Consider the following 22,467-nt stretch of genomic DNA (forward strand, 5'->3'; position numbering starts at 1 on the left):
TGTTGGTGGGAACTCTTCTCCATCTCACCTCAATCCCTGGAAATCCACAGAAGGAGAGAAATTTCACAAACTACGGTAATAGAAGTGTCACAGTCCTCTCCCTGTCTAATAAATATTCTCTGCTTGCTGCGGTGGCACCAAGGAGAGCTACAAAAACCACCTTCCTAGACCTTGCTCCTGTCGTTGTAGGGGGATGACTGGGCTGCTCAAGACGAAACCCGCTTCCTTCCGCTCCATTTCGGGCCACCCGGAGGGGCGGGCCAACACCCCCCCGAGAGAGTGGGAATGTGGAGCAAGGAGGCAGACACTTTTCCCGGTTTCTGTGCTTTTCAGAGGCAGGCTATGGGTAAGAAGAGAGAGAGAGAGAGAGAGTGTGTGTGTGTGTGTGTGTGTGTGTGTGTGTGTGTGTGTGTGTGTGAAAGAGCGAGAGAGAGAGAGAGAGAGAGAGAGAGAGAGAGAGAGAGAGGAAGAGAGACAGACAGACAAACAGACACACAGAGACAGAGAATATGTACAGCGAATTCAAGTGCATTTTCCTAATCTGACTTATGAACTTGTTTTTCTTGAACATGTGTATGCACTCAGGAGCATGTGCAGCCTTGCATGCAGTTCAAGTGCAAGGGTATAGGTGTAGATCAGGCCTAGCCCCCCCACTGGTGGACTCTTTAGGGTCTTGAGGCCTGAGCAGGGGTTCTGGAAATGCCGGTGGTAGCAGGGATATGAAGGGACACTTGTTAGCACCTGTGGCTCTGTTCCAGCTGTGACTGATACTTTTGCCAAGGAAGCAAGTCTTTCCTTGGAAAAGTTCTAGCCCTGAGCCTGAGCTTAGGAGGCACTGGGATGGCACAGCTCTTCCCTGCAGCGTGAGAGTCAGGACTGTTACAATAGGAGCATTTCACTTTTTTATTGCACCTTTTAATTGCCTCCTGAAGGCCACAGCCACCAATAAGCCTCAAAGCCCAGGAGAATTCTCCAGTGTTACTCATTACGCTCATTCGGAGCCCTGTCCCCGTGGAGGTCCCGGTGAATGAGCTGCCTCTCAGGGGAGCCCGTGTCTGGCCGCCGGGCTGGGAGGCAGAGGCGCAGGGTACGCCCAAAGGCCAGACTGTTCTGTATGCCAGGGTGTGGTTGAGGGACTGACTCGGGGAGAGAGGGTGGGGCTGGAGGATCAGCCTCACAGAAGGGGTTCTGCCCTGTGAGCCCGGATGCAGGAGCATGAGGCCCCTGCACGGCTCTTCTGTTTCCATGCGCCGCTGGGCAGGGGCATCAGCCTCTGGAACGTCTGGTGTCCTATCTGAGAAACTGGGATTTAAAAGAACAGAGGGCCATGATGCAGGGCAAAAGGAAGGAATGCAGGCGACGCTGTCCGCGCTCACGGTGAGAGGGATGGGAGGAAATGCAGGCAGATCTGCAGGTGTGAGAAGCGAGTCGGGGGTCTTTTCTATAAGAGCTGATTGAATGGCACAACGAAAACCAACGCCGGCAGGAAAAGAGCTCCAGGTCCAGGCTGCAGGCCGAGTGGAGCTCAGGGGAGGAGAGATGGCGCAAGGAAGGCTCCAAGGGTCTGAGACCTGGAGGAAGAGCAGACGGGAGCCAACAAGAAGGAGGGGCTTCCAGCAGGGCCGTGGTGCTGGTGAGCATGAGCACAGGCGAGGGGCCCGGCGAGGAGCAACAGCAGAGTGGGAAGCAGGTGCCAGGCCTGGGAGACTGGGATGCTGTGCCCAGGAGTGCGGATGGGGGCCCATGCACACGGACAGTGCCGGGGAGTCTGGTGTCAGGGACACAAGACTGGGTGGTGTTTAACCTCTCAGGGGTCCAGTCTCCTCCACGGTGAGATGAGCTTGATGACAGCATCTGCTGATGGGGTTGGAGTGAGGATCAAATGAGATAATATAAGTGCAGTGCTCGGTCCTGGGCCTGGCACATGTTAAGGTGAATAATGACAATAAACCATGCATCCGAAAACACGCACAAACCCCAGTTTATATCTAGGCCCGGAGGTGAAAGAGTGAAGTCGTGGGCAGTGGTCCCCCAGACTCTTTCCTAGGCATCTCCCCTTGGTCACGAACAGAAGTCTCCATGCTTTGTGTTCATAAATGAAGCATACTGACCACCTGCCCTGTACTGGGCCCTGGGCACCAGGGAGTGAGAACCAGGATGCAGCTGTCCCATCATCTCGGAGCCCAGTCTACTGCACACAGCCCCCAGTACAGGTCCCAGACACGGGCAGATGCAGTACGGCACCAGTCACTCTAGGAGACTTGAGGAGGGGCTGGCCGACAGCCTCGGAGGCCAGGAAGGCATCAGAAAGAGGTGACGTCTGAGCTGGGCTGTGGAGGACGGGTGTGCGTTCTCTGGCAGAGCACATTCTAAGCAGACAGGATGGACTGTCCAGGTTCACTGGGTCAGAGGAGCCTCGCCCATTGAGGAACAGCAGCGTGTCTGTGTAGGTGGGTTGGCATGATCGGTAAGGAACCAGACCTTGGCTCGATGGGGGCACAGCTCTACAAGGTTTACACACATGCAGCTTCAAGCTCACACACATCCTCTGAGGGGAGTCTGTGACTGCTCTCATTTTGCAGTTGAGGAAACTGAGGCTGGGAAGATGTGTTGGGGCCAGACTGTCATGGTCCTGGATGTCTCCCTAGAGAGCCATCTCAGTCCTGCAGACCTGGGCTCTTAAACTGAGGGAGTCACAGCTGGGTTTCCGTTGACCCGGAGTCTCCCGAAGTGGTTGCAAACTTGGTGTCTGTGTACACATGTGCCTTTTTCTGAAAAGAGGTCTCGTAATGGTCCCCCAAAGGTTAACAGGCTCATCCCTAGGTGATGGGCTGGCGCTGAAGATGTCCACGCTGTGGAGACAGGATCTAACCACTGAAGATACCCTTCCGAGACACCAGGCACGGTGCCAGAAGCAGCAAGGGGGTCCCAATGGCGACAGGTGGAGAGTAGAGAGGCGGTGGCTCCAGCAATCCCGGGGACCATGGAGCCTGAAGCGCACGAGAGAAGGTGGAGGTTAAAGTGGCTCAAGCTTGGAGTCTGGCTGCCATGGCAGGTCGTGATGCCACTGCTGGGTCAGTGATGTGGGCAGGATTGGGGGCTGGTGAGGTTGACTCTGGCACGTCTCCAAGTGGAAATGTCTCCTGGGCAACTGACAACACCAGTCTCCGGAGAGAAAAGAGGGGTCCAGGGTAAAGATGATGATTTAGGAAGTCATCGGAGGTGAGGAAAATGGGAGGAGCACCCAGAAAAAGGGTGACCTGTAGAAACAGCATGACACATTGGAAGAGACCACTTCAAGGACTGAGTGACGACGTGAAAACAAAGGACGATGGGGCGGGACTGGAGCTGGGTCACAGGGCGTGGCCGTGGAGAGATGCTGGCAAGCAGGGTTTGGGAGGTGCCCAAGGAGAGAGAGCAGGGAAAGGAGCAGGATTCCAGTTGGGAGGAGGATGGCGTGGAGGTGGGAGGGGAAGGAGGAGACGCCGGTGTGGCAGTGAGGGAGGGAAGGATCCAGGGACCCGGGAGAGGAGGAGGGACGGGGAGGCAGGAGAGAGGTCAGAGAAGGCGTGGAGGGCTTGGTCCTGGGAGAACTCGCGTCCCTGCAGGCTGCTGGCCGGCGAGGTCTCTGGGGAGAAGTCCACTGCTATCAGATATAATCCCTTCTGGGGTCATGGCACGTTCTTGTCGCAAGGAGCTTTCCTTTTCCATTCTGCCTCCACCTCGGGACACTTTTTTCCCGGAGCCAGTCAGGCGATGCTGAGGTGGTGGGGTTCGGAGCAGGACTTTTGCTTCCAGCCTCCTAGGCAGTGGTTTTTGTCTCCTCTTTAGATTGTGCTCGGTCTCCATTTTTTTCTGGTGCAAAAATAATGGCTTTGGATGACATGACATCAGGTATTGATTTAAGGGATGAGAATTAAACAGTTCTGTGTCTCTGGAACAAAAGAAAGTGAAACCATTGCAGCTCACAATACCCAGGGAGGCCAGCACAGGCTTCCTGATGAGAAGAGCCAGGATGGCAACTTCTTAAGCAATGAAAATACTTTCAGAGAAGAGAAAACGTTCTTCCCAGCTCCTCGATGGCGCTCCCTGCCCTTACTGAGGCTGTGGAAGGATCAACCGCGTCGTCGCAGGGCTTCGGAGGGTCACTCCCCTCCGGGACAAGGTCGGCAGCTGCCGTCCCCGTCTCTGTCCCTGTCCCTGTCTTTCTCTGTGTCCCCCGTCTCTGTCTCTGTCTCTCTGTCCCTGTGTCCCCCCATCATCTCTTTCTCCCTGTTTCCCTCTCTTTCTGTCTGTCTCTCCCTCTGCTCTGTCCTTCTCTGTCTCTCCATATATCTCTGTCCTTCTGACTTTCCTTTCTCTCCCTCTGAGTTTCTGTCTCTCCCTCCCTCTGTCTCTGTCTCTCTTCCCCCTCCCTCCCCCTCCCCCTCATTTTAACCTATGGGCGCAGGTGCTGGCATCGGAGCCGTACTTCCTGTGCCAGGCCTTCCTCCCCAGTGCCCTCGGCTCCCTGTTCATTCCCGTTCCTCTCCACCCGGGCTCTGTATTGATTTATCACAAAACACCTCCTGACAGCTGTGCTCAACCTGATCCCTGCTTTGCTCAGCAGTGTAAAAAAATAAAAGAACTACAAATGGCTCCTTCCCCTCCTAAGGCTCCAATTCCAGTCCGAATGGCTGGAGCAATTTCCAATTTGGCGACAGAACTCAAACGTAGACAGCAGCAGACCAGGATGAGGAGGTGGCCCGGGGGGTGGAGAGGGGTGGCGGGACGGGCTGCTGAGGTGCTGGTTCTCGCCTGCTCTGGGCTTCAGGGGACCGTCCACTCCCTTGCCTTCTAAGGCCAAGTGTCGGGGCTGACTTGCCCAGAAGCCCTGGGTCTGGCTCCCAGAGCTGCCTGTCAAGAGAGAGGGCGGGGGCCTCTCGTGAAGCCCCCAGCCCTGTGTGGGCCCGGGATCGCTCAGACCTGAGATGGAACTAGACACAGGATAGTCCGAGATGGCAGGGAGTGACAGCCAGGCTGGGGTGGGCGTCACTGCTGAGGGGACCAGGCTGGGGGAGACCAGGCTGAGGAGGACCAGCCCGGGAGCCCCCTGGGACTCTTGACACTGCTTTTTGGACCCACCTCCTTCCCGTGGGCTTTAGCAACTACAGTCCAAGTGAGATGGGATTCTGCAATGCCCCTGCAGTGCCCACCAAGGAGCCCAGCTACAATGCATGTGGCCTCCAGCACGTGGACACAGGGGAAGCTGGGAATGGCCAGCAGGCAGCAGCACAGGCTCGGTTCAGAAAGTCTGTGACCCCACGCTGCCTTCTGGGAGCTTCCAGTCTCTTTGGAGATTGCGAGTCTGCCGCTTGTGAAAATGTCCAGCCATAAACCGAGAGGGCATGTGGTGAATCCTCAAGTTGCAGACATGTGGGGAGGGACGGGGGAGACGTTCTCCTGGGCCGATGGGGCCACTGCGGGGATGAGGTGGGGGGCGCTTGAAGCCACCCTCTGACTCAAAGCACTGAGGCCCTAAAGGCTCTGGGACAAGGAGGGCTTGCAGACGCAGGACGATGGGGACAGAACGGTGAGGACAGAGGTGCAACCTCTACGGAGACCAGGGTCCCACTGTGAGGAAGGCGGTGGAATTGAAGAGGAAAGTAAAAAGGCAAAGAAAAGACCTGTAGGCTGAACCCAGGAGGAGGCGGTGCATCGTTGGCAGAAACGGGGACTCTGCACACAGCTCCTGCCTTTGGCGCGTGATGAATTGCATCCCCTGGGATGGGGGACCAGAAGCCACCGGGTGGACACACCCATAGATATTCATAAATAGAAGCTCAGGGCCTGGGGACTACAGATGTGAGCTTTAAAAATGTTTTTAAAGAGTTTTGTTTTTAAGAAGTGGACAAGTTAGTTAATGAGACAAGATCATGGGAACAAACAAACCAAATACTAGATTGAATAGTGCAGGGACCCAAGAGATAGCACGAGTGAGGACAGGACAGGGTGACCAGCAACAGCCCCAGCTGTGAGGCCGTAGGGTCAGAGAGGAGCCAGAGTGGGCAGGGGCACCGGCAGGACCTTCAGGGCCAGAGAAGACTCCCCGGGCACAAACGCACCACCCAGCCTCATGACCCCAAACCTGCACTGCAACCACATCCTTCTCTGTGGGCTGGGTTTTCCCTGTCTGAGAGCCAGGAACTGGTGAAAATCAGGGGGCTGCAGAGAGGCCCGACCCCTCCTTCCACCCTGAAAATTCTGCCTGTGAAAGACGGAGAAGGGCGTCAAAGCTGAGCAGCCCCTGACCAGTATCCCTTCCCCCACCTGCCGTCTGTTTAAAGAATCGATGAGGATGAGCCAAGCTTCTGCAGAGTTGAAAGGACACGACGGAGGGGGTTTTGGCAGCGACAGTTGGGGTCTGTGTGGGGAAAACTGGGCAGAGCCAAGGGGCTTTCCATGTGGTCTTAGGGCAGGTCTAGAACCATCCCAGACAAGGGTGAAACCCAGCCGAGCAGCAAAGCCAGCCTGACACCCTAAACTCTCTCCTTTTGCTTAAGTGAGGATCATCCAACTGGGCCCTGTACTGGGGACCGAGGGCAGGTGAGGGGGAGATGGCAGAGGGAAGCCATTGGTCCATCCCAAGGTGAAACTCGCTTCCGCTGGGGGGACAGTGAACACACATGCACGTATATGTACACAGCCAGTGTCTGGGGTTCATCTGATGGCCGATTTTCCAGAACAGCTGAGCTCCTTAGCTACAAATGGAGAGGAGAGTCAGAGACCCTCACTCCTCCAGGTGGGCACAGGAGCTGGGGGTGGTCTTCTGGCTCTGACTTCGGGGTCTGGGCAGAGATGCTGGTAACACCCCTGCACTTCTTTAATGGGGCCAAGTGAAGAGGCTTGGGGGTGGGGGGCTTTAGATGGAGCTTTCTGGGAAGAGCAAGGGGTAGATCTGGAGCAGAAGTGGCCAAGGTCACGGGCACTTGAGTGTTCATGCTGAGTCTCTGCACTTCCCAAAGATGCAGCCGGGGGCAGCCATTGGGCCAGGGTGGCCTGCAGCTTCCAGGCTTTGTGAGTGAGGACCAGAGGCCCTCTTTAGAGCCCCCGTGGGGTCTGCAAACCTCCTCGAATGGAGGAGGAGGACAGGACGCCAGGTCTGGAGTAACTGCCGGATTATATAGTGGGGGCTGTAATGAAGGAAGTTTTCAGAGGTGATTTGAGTTTATGGTGTGACCGTATAATATCGTTGGCAGTAATTTTTACTGTGTGAGAAGAGGCACAGGGGATGAAGCATCTCGTTGCTTCCCATCCCCTCCCCACCACCCCCAGGAGGACAGGATTGCCTGCAGGAGTTTGGCTCTGGTGGGAGGTGGGTTTGGGGAAACTGTCCCTTCTAGGAGTCGCTGCGATGGCCCTAATGGACACGCATCCCATCAGGCACTAATGAAGATAATAATAATAATAATGACACAGGAGGGGAATTGGTTTCCATGGAGAGCAGAGATGGGTGGAAATAACAGGGGCCCATAAATTCTGCTGTGTGTGAGGTAGGAGGAGCTGGTGGGAAGGTCAGAGCTGGTGTGAATGTGCCCTAGAGAGACCCTTTCCTGCAGCAACCGTGCCCCGGAGGCCAGGGTCTGGGTTAGGATGGATGGGCGCGCTTACTGTGTTCCCTCCCTGCTGCTGGCTCTTTTCTTGACTCCTTCCCTGGTCCTCTTCAGCCGTTGCCTGGGGGCACCTGCTGAGGCAGCTGTCTGCCTGCCTTGCCCTCCCCCACCCTCCTGTGGCAGCTGCTAGGACCAGGATCCTGAGCCCTTTGCTGCCTAGTGCCCTGATGCCCTGATGCCCTGTCCCTGGGCAGCATGGGCAGCATCCCCATGCTTCTCAGTCCAAGCTGAGAATTTAATTTCACAAAGTGCAGGCACTGGCCATTCATCAAGAGGATGCTGTTTTCACAGGTGAAGCAGAATGTCTTAGGCTGGAGAGCGATACACCCCCTCTTACAGCTCAGGCTCCGAAGCTTTCAAACACGAGGGTCTTGGCCACACCTGCTTCTTGCCAGCACCCGGTGGGGTCAGGCAGCGTGAGACCCTGAGGCTGTCTGGGCAGTTCACCCTTCAGAGCTAGGCTATTTAAAATGGTGGCCATTTAAACTTAAATGAATTAAAATGAAATAGTTTAAAATTGAGGCCCTCGGGCACACCGGCTTCCTTTCAAATGCTCAAAACCCACACGTGCTAGTGGCTATAAAGCCAGAAGGCTCAGCCCCGGAGCATCGCCGGCTTGGCACCGTCTACCAGACACACAAATCCGGAGGCAGACCCACTGTGACAGACAGGGTGGCCTGCATGGGGGCAACCCTGGGCCCCGCATGCTCAGCAGAGAGTGGCTTACTCTGCAGGGCAAGAGGCCTATGAGAAGATTTTATTTTTAAAAAGGAGGTGCTCACCAGTCCAACCTTATTTCCCCCCCACCCCCGCCATGCTCCTCACTCGGATGGCTTGCTGTGCCCCCACCCCCGCCGTCTGCATCTACAAGACAGAGCCCTCCCCCCTTTCCTCACCTGACGGACCGTCGAGGCCCTTTAAGATCCAGGTCAGTTCACATTCACCTCCTGCAAAATGCTTCTCCTGACCGCCCAGTGCGAGGCCGGGTCCTGCCCTCACTGTCTGCACGCACGGGTGAGTGATGGAATAAAGGGGTGACCGGAACAGGGGGTTTGGCAGGAACAGAGGCTTCTTCCAGGTGAAAAGGCCACAGGTGAGCTCCCAGGGTGAGGCAGGTGGAACTGTAGCTTTATATATAAAAATAAATAAAAGCAACAAAAGAGCAAGCTGAACTTTTGCTGTTCTCAGCTGCAGCCTGATCTTGTCCCAGTTAAGACCTGACTCCAGAACACTCGGCAACCAGTCATACTGCTGAGCTGGGCATCATCGCGTGGGTCCCTGCTCTGCCCTCCGGGGGATGGCGGGGTCTGGCAGGAGCAGGGTACTTCCTGATATTCAGGGTCTTTGGTTAGCGTCTCAGAGCCCATACCCAAGGTGAGTTCTCAAAGGCTCTGCCAGTGATCTGGGTGACTTAACCTTCCCCGAGGGGGTAGGATCAGGGAGCACAGATGAGAAGTTACACGGGGAGGGCCTGGCAGAAGGCAGGTCCCCATGGAGGGAAGTTCTCAAGCATGGTCATGTTCAGAGCAGCCTCCCAAAGGGCAGGCAGTGAGGCCACATGGGGCCTGGGCACAGAACAGGAGACAAGGGCTTGATTCTGGCTTGACTGCTGGTTAGTCGTGTGGTCTCAAAAAAGTCACTTAGCCTCTCTGGACCCTAGCTGCCTCATCTTTAAAGTGGGGATAAAACCCCCTGTTTTATCTAATGCAGCAGGCTGTGGTCAGACTTGATAAGTGCAAAAGTGCTTTGTGAAATCTGAGGTATTGCAGAAATGCGGGTGCTGTTTGTGTGTAAGGAGTTTGGGAGCTAGGGCTCCAACAGTCAGACTCTTGGGTTCAGAAAGCAGTCTGGAGAAGGGAGGATGGACCTGGACTGGAAACCTGGCCCTGTCACGCACCCGTAGTTCTCTCCCCTGTAAAACAGCAATAAGATGACTGCATCCATGTACAGAAGGCATCCAGCTCGGTGCCTGGCCCGGGCTTCCACTGAGGTACTCTGTTGCTTTCCCCGTGCTCAAAAATATCAAACTGCATAGCCTCCCAGGGAGAGCCAGATATTTTGCTGCCTCCCTCTGCATGATTCCTGGTTGTCAGTAAATCTCAGCTAGTCTGTGCAGGGGCTGAGAGGGGAGAGACATACTGGCTTCTTTTATCTTCTCAACATCAGTTTCAAGAAACTGGGACCTGAGGTGAGGCAGGGAGCCCTAGGAAATGTGATGGGGACCCTGCTTTGCCAGGCGCGGGGTCCCTCCCCCAGCAGCCCCCTCCATCACCGGCCTCCTGATGTCCTTGCCCCCAGCGCCTTTGACAGCCTTGCTCTGGGGAAGAACCACCCCAGAAATATGGAATTGTTTTCGCCTCTTGCCAGTTCTTAACCTGGGCTTTTCGGCAGGAGGAAAGGATGCCTGATTAGAATATCTCTGAAGAGGGCAGTGAGTTATAGTAATGGACACTCTTCTAGCTGTCTCTCCCACTCATAAATCTATCCCCCTCCGAAAGTGCAGATGGGCCATAATCGTCCATCACGCCGGAGTTCAGCACCGGACAGCTCCCGGGTGGGTTTTTCCTGGGAGACTCCTTTTTCTGCAAGCTAAACGGAACTGCAGCTCCTCGCAGCCTCTCCCCATGATGGAGTGCGAGCAGTCCAGCCGTCAGGAATGATTTAGGGGGAACGAACATAAGTATCTGAGAGGTTGGAGCTTGGAGCAGGGAGGCAAAGAAGGTGCTGCTGTAGCTGTACTTACATGTCTGTTGTTCTTTTCATTTATTTTTTATCTTTTTTCATTTTAGAGGGCCAGCAGGTGGTAACATCCTGGGAAGGGGATGGTCCTGTGTGGCCTTTCTAAGGAGCTCCCTCTCTGCCCCCATCCCAAGGATGTGTGGAGAACGGAGGTCGGGGGGCCGTTCGGTTGCGGGGAAATGTAAATGGCTGGTAGTTGACATTTGGGGATAAGTCGATTCTCTGAAATCTGACTGGGCTCACTGATAAGCCCCTCCAAGTTGACAGTTGTATCTTTTGATGAGATGACCCAAGTTGCTCCCGAAATTCCTACCACACATCGGCCCAGGAAGGCCCCGCCTGGCAGGCTGCCTGGCCCCAGCTGCGGAACTCCCAGTGATGAGCCCAGCATTCTGTCTCCAGCATTCTGTCCCCCCCTCTGGGGGGGGGGGGACTTAGGTGAGAACAGCTCACCTGAGCAGTTCTCATTTAGCGTCTTCCACCTACGCCTGCCCTGTGCTGGGGCTCACACTGCAGGAATGGGCAGGGGTGCTGTTGCGCGTTGCCCAGGACAGGGGATCGGCTCAGGCCTCAGCATTCCTGAAAGGCTCGGACATGGTCTAAGCACAGGACTTGTGGCTGGTGTGTTAAACGTGTCAGCTTCACGCCCTGCAGAACGTCCTCCTTTGGTGCCCGGGAGCCTTTACCGTGGGGCTTGTCCTCTCTGCACACAGAGGACAGTACCTGGGACTGTGACCCTGCGTTGGCCTGTGGGCAGCATTTCACAGCTGCCCAGCAATCCCCCACCCCACCTCTTCCCTCCCTGCCCAGAGGCAGAGGAGCCATGGCTGGGCTGCAAGGGTGATGAATGAGCGTCTGCCTCCTACAGGTGCTGGCTTTGCTCTGCCAGGTGGTGCCTCATAGCTGCATGGCAGTGGGAAGGCTGCCCACTCTCCCCCCTCCACAACCTCCACCCAGGAACCAGAGCCTCTGAACTCCAGGTGTGGGAGGCTTTCAGCACACAGAGCTGGGGGCACAAGCCAGACACCTGCAGGTTCATTGGCAGAAACTTGCCAGCATCAGCTGCCTGCCCACCACCAGAGGGGCTGCCCCCCGGAGGCAGAAGGTGAGCCATGTGCCTTTCTCCCAAGAAAGGGGAGTTGCCAAGGGAGGGCCTGGTGTCAACTGTGCCGCCTCACTAACCTTTGGGCACGGAGTTCCCCTCTGAGGCTTCCTTGGGTCCCTGGGGTCCCTCCAGCCCCGATAGTGCAGTGCTTTCCCAGAAAGCTGGGAGGCATCACTCTGCTCCTTCACCAGAGTCAGCCTGTCCAGGGCCGCCACCACCAGCTCACGGTGGAAGTGCTTCTCTGGGCTCCCTCCTGGGTGTGACAGCCACCCGAGCCTCCAAAGCCAGTTCCTCTGAGCCCCCTGAGGGGAGGTCTAGAGAGGGTGGCAGGAATGCCCCCCAATGCCTGTCCATCCCCAGGCCTCGCCCACATGCTTGGATGGTGTGGCTGGCGGAAGAGGCAGTGGAGGGGCCAGCCATGTGACCGGAGCAAGCAGCATCCCCCTGCAAGTGGCTCAGCAAGAGGGGGGCCTCCCTCCTTGTAGCCTTTTCAGAGACACTTAATGATTCACCTCCTCCTGGAACTGGGCACCTGAAATTTGAAAATAGCCTGAAATGCAAGATCCTGAGCTCTCACCCTGCCTCACCAGCTCAGCAGCAAACTGTGTTTCCAAACAGTTGGCTTCCCTTCGCCGTTTGCATCTGTGCACTAACCAAGCCTGGCCTGAGCTCGCAATGGGGCACAGCTCCAGGCACCACCAGCCACGAGCAGCAGGCACCTCTCTCGCCAGCTCTCAGCAAGCAGTCACCTCTGGCTGGGCAGTGGATCACTGAGTAGGGGCACTGCTTCCTCTGCAGTCCTGGCAGCATCAAGAGCAGGAAGCCTGCGAGGTGGACCTCCAGGATGGGGAGGCTTGGAGAGGGGCTCCAGATGGGCAGGCAGGCGCGGCCACAGGGTGCCAGTGTCTGTTGGTGGCCTTGCAGCTGCCATTACAGGCTCTTTTCTTGGCTGAAAAAATGAGCTGCCCTCACTATCACCCAACGTGCTGGACTAGGGAAAAGTCTTAAAACCTCAATTCTCAATACGACTAATGCCTAGCAACCAGCTCTTGTGTCTCCACCCCAGGGAAACCTGCCCCAGGGGCCACAGTGATGATGGGAGAGGGGCCCACGTCCCAAGTATGTGCTGCAGCAATGACTTAACACAAGCACTAAGAGACGCCGGCTCCTGGGATCACGCTGCACACCTGTGGAACTCTATGGGGAGTCCTGGTCCAACAGCACACCTACTGTTACACACCAGTGCGCTGTGCACTTCACCCACGTTCTTTCCAACTCCAATGACCGTGGTCCCCAGCCCCGCCGGAACCGAGGTTTAGGGAGCCTGGCAGCTTTGCCCAAGCCCCACCCAGCAAAGGCAGGGCAGGCAAAGGACCTCAGCCCCACTTCCCTCCCTCCTGCCCGCTCCCATCCCCCCACCCCGCACTGAGTTGCTTACTCTCAAACTAATGGCCAGTCATCTACACCCAGTGCCAGTCAATCCCATGTGCTTCCCTGAGTGCTTTGCAGTTGGGCTGTGTATACAGTTGTCACTAGAGCTGAGAAGGGGGCTTCTGGGCAAAGGACTTTGGAAACACAGCACCGCTAGTTAACTCACAAAGCATCTCAGTCCCTCTCAGGACCCAGAGACTACCCTGGATCCTCTCCAGAAGATGCCATGTGTGTACACAGGTACAGACCCAGGGACCCTGCTTAGGAAGGCCTGTCTGGGAGGCTGGAGAGCTGAGCACGTCTCCTTTCCGTCCCAACCCTCGGGCGTTGCCTTCGGACATTGTGAGACCTGCGTTTCATCGTTCCCGGAATGCAGGTTTCACTTCATGCCAGGTCCCTAGCTTTTCCAGCCACTGTCCTCATCCGTTACGCTCCGCGCGGGGAAGCAAACTAACTTTTATTAAGAGCTTGCTGGGTGCCAGGCTCTGTGCTGGGAACTGTGCCTGGGCACACTGCCTGTGCCATCTCATCGAAGGGTTGGCACGTTCCCCCAGCCCTTCTGCGTTACAGCCTCGGCGAGACCATAACCTCCCTGCCTTGGCTCCACGGCCGGTCGCTCTGCAGAACCTCGTTCCCGCTCCTGCTCCCGTTCTGCTCAGGGCGCTCCCTCTTCTCCTGCCCCCGTATTTACCACTACGAGGAGGCACAGATAGGAGCCAGCACATCCCTGGGTATCTCCCGATCCACGCCCACCGCTTCTTTCCTTACACTGACATTCTTCTGTGTCACCTGTCACGTTTTTTAAAATAACCATAGACATGCATGCAGAGTTGAGGACTAGTCATGAAGGTGGGTTCGAGCTCCTGAGACACAACGTAGCTGCCTAAAGCCTTTGGCATCGCTAGTCCCCACCCTGCAGATCCTCTGCGCCCAATAAACACTCGGTGAGTCTGTTCTCCCTTCTCGCCGCTGTCTCTCCCGCCCTCGGCTCCGTGTGTCTTTGTGAGGCGGGGCCACGGGAGCGCCCACCACAAGGTGTTTCTGGTGAGAACTTCCTCGCCTCCTCCTCATGGGAAGATGAGGTGTGGGGGGCTCCACGTTGTGCCTTCAGGCGCCTCCCTGTCTCGGCTCGGCCGAGAGAGTGTCTCAGGACGGGGCCCAGAGGACGCGGGGGCCCGGACGTTGGCTCAGGGGCCGTGACCTCCCCGAGACCTGCTGCAGGAGCAGGAGAGTGTCCTGGCTTTGTTCGGTTTTGTTTTCTTTCCCTGACACTGCGGAGCGCCGTGTCACAGGGAGGGCACGAGGTGGGCCCCCAAGGCCCCGGACCTTCGTGGATGCGGATGTGCCTTTAGAAGAGGACGACTTCCATCCGGGCCCCGGGCCCAGCCCTCACCTGAGCCCAGTACACGCTAAGCCCACCTGTTTTCTCAGCGCCTTTGAATCTGAAAACCAAAGGCCGTGAGTCAAATCAGTGAGGGGTGTTTCATGGCACGTGGATCGTGGCGGTGAGCGCTGCTGGCCTGTGGGGGCTTCCTCGCTGGGGACCCTCGTACGTCTGTGGATGGCCTCCCCCAGCTGAGTCTCCAGTTACGTTCGGGACCTGATACTGCTGTAATGGGGGCTCCTGGCACAACATGGCAAGTTCTCAAATGTGTTGAGAAGGTGGCTTCTCAGGGGCGTGAGGAATGCGTTTTCTGCTCACCTGTTAGTGCTGGTGAGAGCCAGGCTATGACACAGAGAAGTAGGGCGGCCGCTCAGAGCCGTTCCTGCTGCAGACAGTGGCAGTTCTGCTCCAGGAGCTTAGGGGGAAAGGCAGATCTGCTCAGAACAGGCAGGCAGGGCTCACAGCTGCGAGCTACACTAGTTTTGTGTCGGAGGCTCTATTGGCGACACAGTGGAGGGCGGCAGGCAGCTGTTCTCCAAACCCACCGGGAGCAGGACGTGAGGAGTGACCTCAGAGTTTGTCGTACAGGATTTGGGGCAGTTGAGAGGAGGCCTTTTGCTGGCAGCAGGGTTGCCTTACCAAGGGAGGCAGGGCATGGGAGCTCCTTGCTGAGAAGCATTTCCGAATTGTGCCATCCTCATGACAAACACAGTCAAAGAGGGTCTAGCTGAAGGAGCATTGTCAAGTCTAGTCTTCAAGCAGGAAGGTCTAGGGTTCTGCTGGACAGCCAGGGCGTACAGGGCCCTGCTTCTGCCACCGGTCCTGGTGACGACTGGTCTGTCAGCAGTGCCTCCTTGTCCTGTGGCTTGGGATCGGAGTCAGCACACATCTCAGGACCATAGGCCCCCCAAATGGCCCAGCACCACAGGACACACCAGCCAGCCCTGGCCGCTCCTGGCGGTAATTGCTCAGGGCCTCTGGCGAGCTGATCTTCAGCTTTCCTCCCAGAAACCGGGCAGAGGCCTCCCAGGCCAGCGCCGCTTGGGCCAGCCAGGGCTTTTGTACAGGGAGGGACAGTGTTTCTTCATCGCAGTGGGGTAGAGCTCCCCCTGCCGCTCTTTCTCCTCCACCCATCTCTCTCACTTGCCTCTTCCCTTCCACTGAAGCCTGCTTTTAGGGTGTGACACAGGTGTGACTGTTCTTCCTTCCTGGCTCCAATATGTCAAAACTTTGTGGCAGAAAAGAAATGCAGAGAAAACCATCTGGGAAGTAGGTCACTTAAAAAAAACCAACCACAACAACCTGCCTGTAATTAAACCAGCTCCTTACAGGGGGCTATCTCCGGAAGGACCCAAATCCAGCAGCAGCTTCCTCCCCCACCCTCCATGCCTTCCCTCATTGTGTGGGAAATCTCAAAATGCAACTCCGGGCCCCCAATTTTCCCTTGAAACCCCATCAGGCAAATAGCAAAAACATCGTATTAGTACTCAGACTGCCCCTTGACTGCATTATCGAGAGAGGAAACTGGAAGCTGTTAAGGTGCTGATTGTGGAAATAAAAGCAGGGGCATTGGCTGTACTTTTCATGCAGCCGCGCTCCCTGACTTGTCTGCCCGGCAGTTTGGTTCTTCTGGATTTTAACATGGGATTGGTGGCATCCTCTGGGTTCAAGCTTTGGAAGATCCATGGTGGCCTCCTCCTCTTCCTTGTGGCCTCCTCAGCCCTATCCTGGATTTCTTCTTGGCCACTAGGTAGGCATCCAGATCTTCAGGCCCAGGATGCTTTCATTTCACTCATGACAGGAATTAGTCCTTGAGGGCCCAGCTGACGGCCCTCAGATGGGAGCTTCTGCCTGCTCGTAAGCAGTCCAGGGGGCAGGGGTGGGGCTGGAGGAATGGACTGACTAACGATGTGCTAGAGGTTTTTCCGATCTGTGGGGTGGTTGTTTTAAAAGAGGAGGGGGGGAAAAGACATTTCTAGATATGACAAAGTGGTAGCACTTAGCTGCCATTCCCCGAAAAATCTTCATGAAGCCAGCTGATTAAGACCTGGGGTGTGATAACTGTCTCGCTGATGTGAAGGGCAAAGTTCATCAGCCAGATCTCCTCTGTCCCTGCCAAGAGGATGGCCCAGGTGGATGATGAGACATCCCACCCTGTGACTCACCTTGGCCTCATCAAAGATGGCCATCCCTTCTTTAAAAAAAAAAAAAAGTTTGCAATTCTAACCACATTGCAAGGTTCTAAACCACCTACTGGTTACCTGGGAAGCAGCTAGTTGATAAGGGGAAGTCGGGGGACTCAGGGCTCAATTTTCAGACAACCTCAGGTCTACCTTTTCAACCCAGGAAGATGCAAGTTCTGTCCCCTCCTCAGTGTCTGGGGAGAAATCCCCTTTTCTAGAATACCGATGCTGCCTTCCATGCTTGCTCGGGACTCGATTGCCAGCAGAGCTCCGGGTGGACCCAAACCAACAACCCTCTGAACGGAAGCCAGGTGTGCTCACCCACACCCCAGCCGGGTGAGCCCCCGCACCAGGGCCTCCTTGTCCTGGAAGGGCAGCTTTGTTCAGAGCTTGGTGTGGGCCTGAGCCAAGGCTTCAAGCACTGTCCATTGACTTGACTGCAGAATCAATAACAACTTCCTTATGGCCATTTTGTTTGGAAATAAACATCTAAAATTTGATGCATTGGGTCTGGTTTGGTGGAAAGAGTGCAGACTTTGGAATGCGAATGACCTGGGTCTGCAGTTTCTGCCAGGCTGCATGCTGACCGTGCGGCCTTGGACAAGTGACAGTCCGGCCTCCCAGTCTCTGTCTGAGTGATGGGGCAGCTGTGGGGGTGACACAAGGGAGGCTCAAGGAGAGAACAGAAGGGCGCACCAGGCAGGGAGTTGATCTTAGTAAGCTTTATTTAACTCCTTTTCTTTGAAGGATGGGTGTGTACATGTGTACGTATGCGTGTTTAGGCTGTGTAGTAAGACAGCCGGAAGCTAGCGCTGCCAGGTAAAGATACCAGGTGCCTGGTTAAATTCTAACGTCAGATGAACAATGAATAATTTTTAGTATAAGTATGTCCCCAATATTTCATGATACATACTTATGCTTGAAAAAAAAAAGGGTAACACATTATTTGTTGTTCATCTGATATTTCAAATTTATCTAGTCATTCAGTAATTTAATTTGCTAAATCTGGCAACCTTAGCTGGCATAAGGTTTGTTATTTCAGTTGTAAACTTTGACTGACAGAAGCAGGTGTGCAGCGGCCCACGGTGACCTTGGTGGGGGCGGCTGCAAGAGGAAGGGCCGGGCTGTGCGGTCCAGCTCACCCAGCCCAGACTCCTTGAGTGTGTTTGGCCTGGTGACTTCTTTTCCTTTTCTCGTTTTTGGAGGTCCTTCAGTTGCGTCGGGCAGGACTGTGGGCCGCAGACAGTCCTGGCTGGGAGCAAAGCTAGCAGCCACAGCCCCAGCCCTCCCTCTGGTTACCCCCACTTGGGGTCGACCCGAGTTTACACTGAATTACACAACACCAGCTCGGGCTGCTCGCCAGGCTCCTTCTACTTGCTGACTTGGGTGCTGGGCAGTGTTCTCTGGAACCTTATCCTTATGTTTCATGGCTGACGTTTGATCTTCCCGAAACAGGACCCAACAGAACTCAGAACAGCTGCCAGACAGCTGTGAGCCCCCACACGGCCAAGTCCTCAGCAAAGCCCTTCCCCCTTCTCAGCCCCAAGACAGTCCCCCAACCCTCCACCTTCTCAAAGCCACTGCCTGCTCAGTACCCCTGCCCCACCCCCCGCAAATTACACCCAGTTCTCCCAGCCTGCTCAGTGGGCACTGTCGTCCTGGCAGATTCTGGTGCTGGCAGCAGGGGGCACATGCGCATGCAAAGGGGAGCTAATGGGAAATAAAATAGCTTTCCTCCCCTGAAGACCCCTCCCAGCTCTGCCAGTAGACCCATCCCTTGCGGGGCGAATTGTTTTCAATCCAATCTCGTTTTATTGAAGTTTCCTCTAGGGTTAGCTCAGGAGACTTCTCCCCCAGCCTCGTCGCGTGGCCTTATTTACCAGAATCCCCTCGGCGTGGCCTTTAAGCGTCTCCATTAACATTTCGTGCATCTTGCTCATTGCGAGCATGGGCCCTCCGAGACCTCCGGGGTGACGGGCACGGCAGCAGCCCGCAGAAACGCCAGGCTTGTTTTAATTGGTTTGAAACTGTTGCCGGCAACCACAGAGGGGTCCCATTCCTTGAGTAATGACCTGGAATTTGATCATGCAGCTTTTATTAGCTTGTACCACTGAAAGTGGAACCGTGTAAGATCAGAGCCAGAGTCGGGGGCACGTCTGCCGGCCCTGGCACACTCGAGAGGTGTACTAGTCCTGGGGGCCCCGGCAAGGGTGCATGAGCAGCCCAGTGGATGACAGGTGGCAGCTCTTGGGGGAATGGGTTTCTGGCTGTGGAGCGCCCTGTCTCCAGGACCTGCTGGAAAGCTCCTAGCCCTTGGCCTCTCCTCAGAGACCAGCCCCCTGCAGAGCGCCCGGGGTCGCTCTGGCTGCCTGGTCTGTGTGAAGATGTTTGCTTGCCACAGAGCGGGAGAAGCCCTCTGAGCGTCTGGGACCTCCTGGCGCCTCTTGTGTGGGGAGGCTCTGCTCAGGAAACAGTCGGTGGGTCCCCAGGCCCTGCAAGCCTTCCCTTGCCTCTCTCGGGGGGAGGAATGTGAGAGCCCAGGTCTTGGAAACATGGCTGGTCCAGACTCCAGGGCGTTTGAGGATGCGCTTCCGTCCCCATGCCTGGGACCCTCGTTTGAAATGCAGCAGCCTCTGCTTGCCGTCTGCTCAGGCTGGTGCTTTCCGAGGAAAAACCTCAGTGGGCAGTTGAAGAAACGATTCTAGACTAGTGTATTGTCCTTTAAATGGAGGGTGAGTGGAAAGGGCACAGCTGACTCTTTTTCCCAGTGTTCCCGCCATATACGTCATTCATCTATTCAGCCACCCAGGCCACCGGCTGGTGAGATTCTACTGAGTCACTGAAGGGGCAAAATACTGCGCCACCGGCTGAGTAACCACGCGTGTCGTCAGGGTCTCACCCCCTCAAGGGGCTTACAGTCTAACCAAGTTCATCTCAAAAACTTTTTGGAGAATGATGAAGGTTAAGGTAAAATATAATAAATATCTGTTCAGCAGCAGTTAACATTGAGTTACATTGCATTGGTTTTTTGAAAGAAAGAAAGGAAGGGAGGGAGAGAGGAGAGAGGGAGAAAAGCAAGGAGGAAGGAAAGAATTACAGATGGAGGCCAAGTCCCCTCGGCACCCCAGCCTCATGCCCATGGACACCCCCACTCCCAGAAGCAACTCTGAGCGACGGCTTGGTGTCCATCGTTTTTGTCCCTTGAGAACACACTTGCACACAAGTGACCGTCAGTAGATCATCTTTCTCTGCTTAAGGTGCACACGAGTGACATCTTTCTTCTTTCGTGACTCGTTTCTTTCAGTTTGGTGTTTTTGCAGCTCCTCCGTGCCGAGGTCTATTTCCGATCCATTCCTTTTATCTGCAATGGAGAAATCTGTCTTAGGAACCCAGGCTTTGTCTTTATCCGCTCTGTCCCCGATGGCCATTCCAGTTGTTTGGAAAGGTGCTATCTCGGAGGACGCCAGGGCGCAGCCAATGAAATCTTAAATACATGAACCCCAGAGGCCTCTGGGATCTTCGTCCTTGGAGGAGCCAGAGGGTTTCCAGGTCTGAGAGTCGCAGGCTGCATGGGTTGGTGTGGGGGCTAAGGGGGTGTGTTCCAATCCCAGAAAGGGTCCTGTCACCCTCCATGTCTCCCTTAGCCCCAAGTCAGGGTGCAGCTTGCCCCCTCTTGTTCTCTGTGTTAGAGTCGAGATCGCCAGTTCCTCTCTTTTTGAAAATGTGCTTTTTCTTGTCTCCTTCCTTGCTTTCTTTCCCGCTTGCTTTCTTTGTCTCTTGGAACTTCTCCTTGTGTGCCTAATTCCTGGGGGCCGCAGTGGCCTCGGGGACGTGGCCCCACCTCGCCTTGCACACGCAACCCTGTGAATCAATTCCAAAAACGATTAGTTACAGTACCAGTAGTGCTGCTAACTGTGGCATTTTGCTTTGCAGTTATTGATACATCATCAGAATTGAGAAGCCATCGTCGGGGGGGGGGGGGAGAGGGCCGGCTGGGCGGGTACGCAGAGGAGGGAGGCATGGAGAGGGCTGCCCTGCAAATGCAGGGAGCCTGGCGGGGCGGATTTTGAGGCCTCAGCAGAAGTGGGGGCTGGGGCATCACTTCAGAGTCTCATGAGGGCCTGGTCATTCCTGGCTCTTTCCGAGCAGGTGACTGGCCCCTCGCTGCTTCCTTTTCCCTCCTGCTTCCATGCCATTCTGGGGTGCAGCTCCTTCCCTGGAAGTGGGAATGCGTGGGGGGCAGAGTCTGGGGGTGGGGGTGGGGGCGGGGGCACTGCTGGTTCTGTGAATGGACGGGATCGGTCTCTTGGAGTGCAAGCTGGGGTGATGCTCGGGGCCCTGAGTCAGACAGGGGTCCCCAGAGAAACAGAATCACTACGATCTATGTATGGATGCATCTGTGTGTATCTCTCTGTCTGTCTCCACACGTGTGTGTGCATCTGTCTCTCTGCAGCTCTAGGTGGCAATCGCGTAGAGGTGGCCCTATAGATACACAGGTGGATTGATTGGGTTTTAAGGAACAGCTCCCACAGCGGGTTATGGTGCACCGTACAGATTTTGAGAGAGGCTCAATGTCTAGGTGAACTGCAAGATCAGCCCCAATCACAGCCCCTGGTAGCCCTGTGCCCCTGGAATCTAGCCAGGTGCTGGGGAACCCCAGCCAGTAATGGGTTGTTGCTGAAGATTTATCCCCAGCCCAGCTCTGTTGACTTGAGTGAAGACTTGGGGCCTGTGTTGGGAATGGGTGACACGAGCCATCCCACCCTCCATGGCCATTGCCAGTCGGACCCCGTGGCCCATTGACCCCATCACCTTGGATCTCAGGGACCAGGCTGATATTATGGGTCTCACCACAGGGGAGTGGCAGAGCCGGGAGCGCGTGCTGCCGTGAGGTGGTGAGCTGGGACGCCTTGTCATCACTCGCTCCAGCCTAATGTGTTCTCACTGCAGCGTTCAAAGGATGCCGTTCCCATGACACTCTGTCCTGTGATATTTTTAATCAAGAGTGCGGGAGAGTGTGCGTTTGATGCATTCCAGATATTCAGAGGTTGAAAATGGTTTTCTTCTCATGGTTTCTCTTTTCAGTGCAGCGCTAAGTCAGAACTGCCCAAGGAAGATTCTGCCCACGTTTATCTCAAACTGGTCTGCAGGCCCTCGGGCTGGGACCCGTCCCAGGAGCTGCCCATCTGCAAAGAGGTGCGTGCCACTTCCTGCGGGCCCCTTCCTGCAGGCTTCTTCCTGGCGGGCCCCTTCTGGGGGCACCGGCTACTCCACATGACTCGGATCTCAAACCTGGGGCTGCTCAGGGGGCATGGAGTTGGGGGCATAGCTGGGGGCGGTGGTGTGGCCGGGGGTGAGGTGTGGCAGCTGGGGAGCCGCGGTTGGTAGAGACGGGGGTCCACACCTGCCCCTGCCGCTGGGTTCCCAGATGCCTCTGTGTTTTTCACCTGCCCTCACCCCGTCCCTCCAGTGAAATGCAAATCAGCAAGTACATAATAGATAATTAATAGACTGATCAGCCGGCAGGGAGGTAAGTAGATAAATAATTTTAATTATCTTTGGGTTGCCCATAAATTCCCGCACTGCCTTTTCATTAAACTCTGTTTACAGGCGTCGTCTATACTGCATATCATTTTGTGGATGCCTCCCCCACTTCCTTAGTGGCTCCCACCAGATCTGACCTGGGGGGGGATGTGTGGGTCGTGGCGGGTTCTTTCCTCAGGGCCGGGCTCTGGCACAGGTGGCAGAAAGCTCTGCCTGGGGAGCGGGGCTGGGTGGCAGCAGGCAGACCACGCTCAGTGCCCCGACGCAGCCACAGCCTATATTTAGGCAACTCGGGAAGCTTTATTATGCTTGGCACCTGCGCTGAAGGTCTGAGCTCATTGTCCTCCCCAGGGACGGCTTCGGCCTATTAATAGCCTTGGCTGAGGTTTCCTTATTGCTCCGAAGGCCAAGAGAGAAAGTGGGTTAATA

The 22,467-nt window shown here is 55.8% G+C and overlaps 1 protein-coding gene and 1 long non-coding RNA gene across 2 annotated transcripts in view; one reads left to right on the forward strand and one right to left on the reverse strand.

The window, feature by feature from the left end:
• Positions 1-22,467, forward strand: part of RBFOX3 (RNA binding fox-1 homolog 3) — a 429,284-nt gene that overhangs the window by 220,642 nt on the left and 186,175 nt on the right. The window contains 1 exon segment of the mRNA NM_001445163.1: positions 21,580-21,690. The gene's annotated coding sequence lies outside the window, so the exon portion shown is untranslated.
• LOC146397983 (uncharacterized) lies at positions 891-10,765 on the reverse strand. The gene is made up of 3 exons (XR_014820626.1): positions 10,396-10,765; positions 8,549-8,779; positions 891-3,934 (listed from the first exon to the last, which is right to left on the reverse strand). It is a non-coding gene; the product is annotated as an uncharacterized LOC146397983 (long non-coding RNA).

The sequence above is a fragment of the Sus scrofa genome, chromosome 12, assembly GCF_054392235.1.
Source record: "Sus scrofa isolate SSC_HxYL_T2T_F1_AM1 chromosome 12, Sscrofa_HxYL_maternal_Yorkshire_Landrace_v2.0, whole genome shotgun sequence".
In the NCBI taxonomy this organism is placed as follows: Eukaryota; Metazoa; Chordata; class Mammalia; order Artiodactyla; family Suidae; genus Sus; species Sus scrofa.